The 6,253-nt window shown below is 56.2% G+C and overlaps 1 long non-coding RNA gene across 1 annotated transcript; it reads left to right on the top strand.

Moving 5' to 3' along the window:
• The first annotated feature begins 3,922 nt into the window (after positions 1-3,922).
• LOC140626052 (uncharacterized) lies at positions 3,923-5,829 on the top strand. The gene is made up of 2 exons (XR_012025303.1): positions 3,923-4,432; positions 5,648-5,829. It is a non-coding gene; the product is annotated as an uncharacterized lncRNA (long non-coding RNA).
• The last annotated feature ends 424 nt before the right edge of the window (positions 5,830-6,253 follow it).

Consider the following 6,253-nt stretch of genomic DNA (forward strand, 5'->3'; position numbering starts at 1 on the left):
CGGAGGGGCGGTGTTGGGGGCGGGGCCGGGAGGGAGAATCGCCGCCCTCCCGCGCTGGGCTTTGCTGAGAACCTGCGGCGGTCAGCGGTCAGCGTCAGGGGCAGGGCAGTGACCTCAGGGGCTCTTCTCCTCAAGCCCTAACCCTCCCCAAGCTCAAGCTCACCACATAAGGTGCTTCTAATTTTACAAATAAAATGAAGGTTATTAGGCTTGATTTCCCCAACACCTTGTCCCTCTGCTCAAACCCTTATCTTCATCTGACCCCATTCTCACCACCTTCTCCTCCCCCATCAGGGTGAGTTTCCCCTCTGCTTGCTGAAGGTTAATCTGTCCACCTGAGCTCTGCCCCTGTGCTCCTCTACATCCTCAAGAGCCTGACCCTGTCAACTTTGGTGGCTTCTCCCAAGACTGTGTGCTGGGCTCTGAGATGGGCCGCCTAGACCTGCCTTCCAGAAGGACTTGTCCCGGCTGCTAGAAATGCTGTCAGCAGAAAGGCTTCTACTGTCACTTCCTTTGGAGTCTGTCTACACACCCTGCCCAGGGCAGCTCGCACCTGGTGCTGGATGCAGGTGGCAGTACAGGGGCCAGGCCATGCGGGCCCATTGCAGGTCAACTGTGATGGGCCTTTTTTGCATCAAAGTGCCCATGGATTCCGACGGCTACAGTTGATTCACCTTACACCATCAGGAGACACTGGGGATGGATGATCAGGAGGCTGAGTGCAGTCACACCAGTGAAATCTTATGGTCCCTTGTTCAGTGCCTGGACCTGGAACCCAGTAACTAAAGACATGCCCAGGTTGCCTGCGACACCATATTAAGGATACACACTCTGACCTCCTGGTCCCTCCTCAAAGAGACCAAAGATCATTTACTCAGGTAGCACTACACAAGGGAAAGAGGAAGACCCGAACACCTCAAGAGTCGGAGTTGGAATTGAGATATGGAGACCTGGAGCGTCATCAAGGTCCTCCTGCTACAGTAGGGGCAGACAGGAACCAGACAATACGTAGAGTCCTGGCTAGGGGTTCATTTGGTCTGCACACCCGCCCAGGATCATTTGCCTAGTCCCTGAGTATATAATTGGGATAGGCGTACTTGGAAGTTGGCTCAATCCCCACCGTGGGTCCTTGGCCTGTGGGGTGAGAGCTGTCATAGCAGAGAAGGCTATGTGGGAGCCTAAGAAACTGCCCCTTCCCCAGCCAAGCAATACTGCATCAAGGGGAGGATGGTGGAAATTAGTGCCGCCGCGAGGATCCAAAGGATGCGGTGGTGGTGGTCTTCATCATATTCCTACTTGACCAGGTGAATCCTGGAAGATGACATTAGACTACAACAAACTCAACCAAGAAGCAGCCCCAGTTGCAGCTGATGTGATATCTGCAAGAGCAGTATAATAAGGCCTCATAAGGGACCTGTCAAAAGGGACATAACATGTGGCCAATGATTTGGGAAATACATTTTCTTTTCCAGTCAGAAAAGAGGACAAAAACAGCTTACATCTACACGGGATGGACCACAATATTCACAGATAGTCTTAACAATCCACTCTCTACCAGAATGTCATCTGAAGAGATGTAGACTGTCCAGACATCCCACAGAATATCACACTGATGTGCTACAGCGCTGTCACCTCTGTGTCACCCAGGCCCCGTCTTAGTTCGCACCTCTGGCTGTAAGGGGGGATCCCACAGAATTGGCTGACGAATGAGGTGAAAGCCTGAGCCTGGTTTTTGGATGGGTCAGTGTAGGGGTACATGTTACACCAGGTGCAGTGGTCCTGCAGCCTTACTCAGGCAGGGTACCTGGTCATCCACGTGGTGTGGGCAGAGCAGTGGCCTGAGGTTAGAGTACTCGTAGACCAATGGGCAGAGGGCCAGGCATTGGCCTGTCTGATCGGGGAAACTCTGGGGAGAAAGATGGGAAGACAGAGGACAGGACAGGGAGGTCAGGGGAAGAGGTTGTGGCTAGAATGTCCACGAAGTGTGAAGATCATTGTGCCACCTGTTATCATCCAGCAGAGAACATGAGGAGACAAAATGACTTGGCCAGTTGATGCTGGCTAGCCTGTCTCCTGCCAGCCAGGGCTGGGCCACCAACGGAGGAACCCTGGTAGCAGAGGTGGTGGTTCTGAGGGGCCCACAGCATGGAATTCCACTTACCAAAGTTGTTCTTGCTGCTGCTGTCACCAGACATCCTACCTACCAACCGAAGCCGGGCTGAGGCTGATATGGCACCATAACCTAGCAAGCTGGTGAGGCTGGGCTCTTTCCACCCAGAAGAGCTAACAGTTTGTTCTGATAGAACACATTCCAGCTGTGGCTTTGCCCTTCCTGTCCGCAGAGCCCTCGGGCCATTACCTGAGTGCTGGGCGTGCGATCCATCGTGCAGCATGGCATTGCACACGTCACAAGAGACAGCCAAGAAGGCGGGGGAGCGGGCCCAGAACCGTGGGAGCCACAGGCCACATCACACCGTCTGCGTCACCCACAAGCTGCCCACGCAGGCCGAAAAGCTCAGACGTGGTAATTCACGAGGATGGAGAATCATCCTCCAAAACCCTTCATGAAGCTTGAACCAAAGTGCTGTGTATGGTGCTGCGTTCCCAGTAGGAAGACCAGGTAAGTCAGGGATCCAAGAGGGGGGCAGGAGCAGCCCCTCTTATCACGCCTGAACGGAATAGGGGATTATCCCTCCCAAACCTGCACTTAGGGACGGCGGCAGTAGAGGTTCTGCTTTGCAAACAGAGGACACTTCCTCCAGGGGACACGGCAAGAGTTCTGTTGGGTTTCGGGCTTCTTGTGTCCAGAGCCCAGCAATTCCTAAACAGTCACCATCCTGGCAGAGGGACTCCACCCTTACCATAAGGACGAGATGGGCAGCCCGGGTGGCTCAGCGGTTTAGCGCCGCCTCCAGCCTAGGGTATGATCCTGGAGACAGGGATCGAGTCCCACGTCGGGCTCCCTGCATGGAGCCTGCTTCTCCCTCTGCCTGTGTCTCTGCCTCTCTCTGTGTGTGTGTGTCTCTCATGAATAAATAAGTAAAATCTTAAAAGAAAAATACACGGACTAAACTTTCTGACATTGCCTTCTGGCGAGCCCCACCCGGGACAGGCTCCTTCTGTAGCCTGCTCTCCTCTCACCTGGCGCATACCCTGGGCCAGCTCATCATGGCCATGAATCTGCTTGTCACCGAATCTCAAAAGTATGACTGTATGGCCGTCAGGGCTCTTCCCGGAGGCGCACACAGGCCCACTGCCTGCAGGCCGTCATTTCCTAACTGTCCCCCGAGGCGCCTGGACCCTCGGTGTGTCTGCACCCAATGCACCCTCTCCCTCCTGCCCTCCCCCAGCCCTCTGCTTCCTGCATTCCCTCTGATGGTGAATGCTCCCCCCACCCCCCGACCAGGTTCCCCAACTATAACTGAAGACCCTGCCCTATCACTGCAAACAGTGCTGCTTGTGGATCTCACCACCACCTGCTTGCCCTGGGCACCCTGATCCATGCCCCCTGCCTGGGCCTGCCCCTGACACAGCTGCTAGAAGCCCCTCGTCCTGAAGGAGCGCCCCGCGGGAAGCCGGGCCACATCTCCCCCGGCCCTGCGTGTACCGACCGCAGAGCAATCCTTTTCTTTGCTGGCCTGTCTGCGTGCTCATCGTCCTTCTCAGGAAGCTCCTCGAGGGCAGCTACGGGGTCTCCCACCTGCAGCCCCCTGCCCAGCACGGGCCCTGCACCTGGTAAAGCACAAAACAAATATTGACTGATGCTTGAGTGAGTAAACGAATAAATGCTGGAAGAAGAAGGGCCTCCCGGGCCCGGGCTCGGGTCTGGCTCCACCGCTAACCAGCCAGGTCTCTGTTACTTGGCTGCAACCCGAGGAGGTTGGCTCAGGTTGGCTCTGAGGCGCCTTCCCAGGCCACTGCCCCCTGAAGATCAGGTGCGGATGCGGAATGGTAACCAGATCCTCGCGGCGCCGGGCACCAGGGTGCAGATGCCGCAGGGACCCACTAGGTGGCAGGTGGGAAGGAAGGGGTCCAAGTGCCGCGCAGCTTTGGCTTTCAGAGAGCAGGGTGGGTCCCCGGTTCCCACTCTGAGCTCGAGACCTGTGTCCCGGGGGCCTTGTCTCCTGGCTCTGCAGTCTGAGAACGCTCGGGGGGACTGGAGGGGACAAGCAGGTCCTGTTTCTCGCCGGCCACACCCGCAGATGCAAAAGCCCCGGGCAGCACAGCTACACCGAGGAGCCTCCCAGCTTCTGCTTGAGAAGGGGGGGGGGAGCACCGATGCTTTCATTCATCCCTGTCCTCTTTCCGCCACCAGCTGGGGTGATGAGACTTGGTCTGGCATGAATTTCAGTAGGAACCAAGAATGACGGGATTCTTTTAGAGGAGAAATAAGGAAACGGCTCTCTGGTCCCTCCCTTCCAGGTGAAGAAAGGTGAGTCAAACGCTGCCACATGCCGTGACTGATGATGTGGTGCGTGGTTTCGTCACAGGCTAGGCGAGGCTATAGTGACACTTCGATCCTGCAAGGGCAATGGTAGGGGGGAGGGGAGGATGTAAGGTGGAAGGACTCGGCTCCACACAGTCCTGAGGAACCCAGATGACACCTCGGGTCACGGCAGCAGAAGAGGGGCCTGCGTGACGGGTCAGGCCCTTTGATGCTCTGACCCAGAAGCGACACATCAAAGCTTCTTGTGGCCAATAGCCAGAAATGGTCCCCTGCTGCTGCCGCCCTGTGACAGGAGGAGGGATCGTGTGCAAAATTTGGAAAGCAGACACAGCACTTGATGGGCACCAAATGTCCCTGCTCTAGGGGCCGCAGGCAACAGGCTTGAGCAATGAAAACTGGAGCAAGGCCAAAGGACCCCAGCGACTGCTTAGCTGCCGCAAAGGGCTCCTTAAGTGACTCACCTTGAAATGGCCACAGGCCCTAACTGACCAACGGGCTACTTACTACCAGGCACAGTGACCAACAAAGGGACAATCCCATGGGTTCCCCTGCCTTCTCACTCCACGCCACACGACAGCCCCGCGCCGCCTCCTGGCAGCCGCCTCTCCTCTGCTGACCTGCCCACTGCTCCCCGGCAATGTATTCAAAAAGCTTCAATCTCCTCTGACCTGGCTTGGGTAAATTCTTTCACCACCCGTGCCGATCAGAATGCCCTACACCTGCCACACTGGCAAATATATATAGGATTTATTGAGAGTCCCTACACCTGCCAGTCAGGGTTTGCCCAGGTTCTCCACTAAGGTGTCCCAGGGACCTGGGGTCAACAGGTGTAGCCTGGGGCAGCCCGGGGGGCTCATGGGTGGCCTGGGTGGCTCAGCGGTTTAGCGTCGCCTTCAGCCTGGGGCATGATCCTGTAGACCCGGGATCGAGTCCCACGTTGGGCTCCCTGCATGGAGCCTGCTTCTCCCTCTGCCTGGGTCTCGGCCTTTTGTCTCTGTATCTCCCATGAATAAATAAATAAGATCTTAAAAAAAAAAAAAAAAAAAAAAAAAAGAGGTGTAGCCTGTGCCTGCCCTCCCAAGTGGCCTTTCTCTAATCTAAAGAACGTACAATAATTCACATTCTGCTCCAAATCTGTTCCTCTCACCAAACCCAACAAACTGTCTACAACTGAGCCCATGAAGCCCGCTTCTGTTCCAGTTACTGCGGATGAGCCTGCTGTTGCCACCTGAAGCTAGCCCTCCACCTGTGCACCTGACCTCCTGCCTCCTCACCGTCTCAGACACAGCACAGGTGCGATCCGTACCTGTCTCTTCTGCATCACAGATTTTCTCACCTGTGCTAGATGAGTGTCATCAACATACAGACATGATCTTACGAGATCTCTTTCTTTGTGTCATGTCATTCCGCCTCCAGCCCCGTGTCTCGGCCTCCTCGTCAGCCAAACCCCTGGGAAGCGACCCTGTGATTGTCTCCAGATCCTCTTTCTCCCTCCCTGCCCCAGCCTCACTCCCATCAGGCTGTCCTCCCTTCACTACACGGCTCTTGCCAAGGTCGCTGAAGAGCTCTAGGTGGCAAGGCCTAGAGCCTCCATCAGTATCTCCCTCGGGCTGGGGCGCCGACCGCCCCCTCCAGGCCCCAGCCTCCAGCTCCTCTGTGGGTTCTCACTCAGAGTCCCATCCGGCCCCGTGGAAGTTTTCCGGTGGCTGCTGTCCTCTCCAGCTGCTCTCCCTATCAGGGACCCTCCTCCATCCCTTCTACACGCTGATGACTCCCCATTTGTGTCTCTGAGCTTTCCTGAGCCCC

Source organism: Canis lupus, chromosome 37, assembly GCF_048164855.1.
Source record: "Canis lupus baileyi chromosome 37, mCanLup2.hap1, whole genome shotgun sequence".
NCBI lineage: Eukaryota > Metazoa > Chordata > Mammalia > Carnivora > Canidae > Canis > Canis lupus.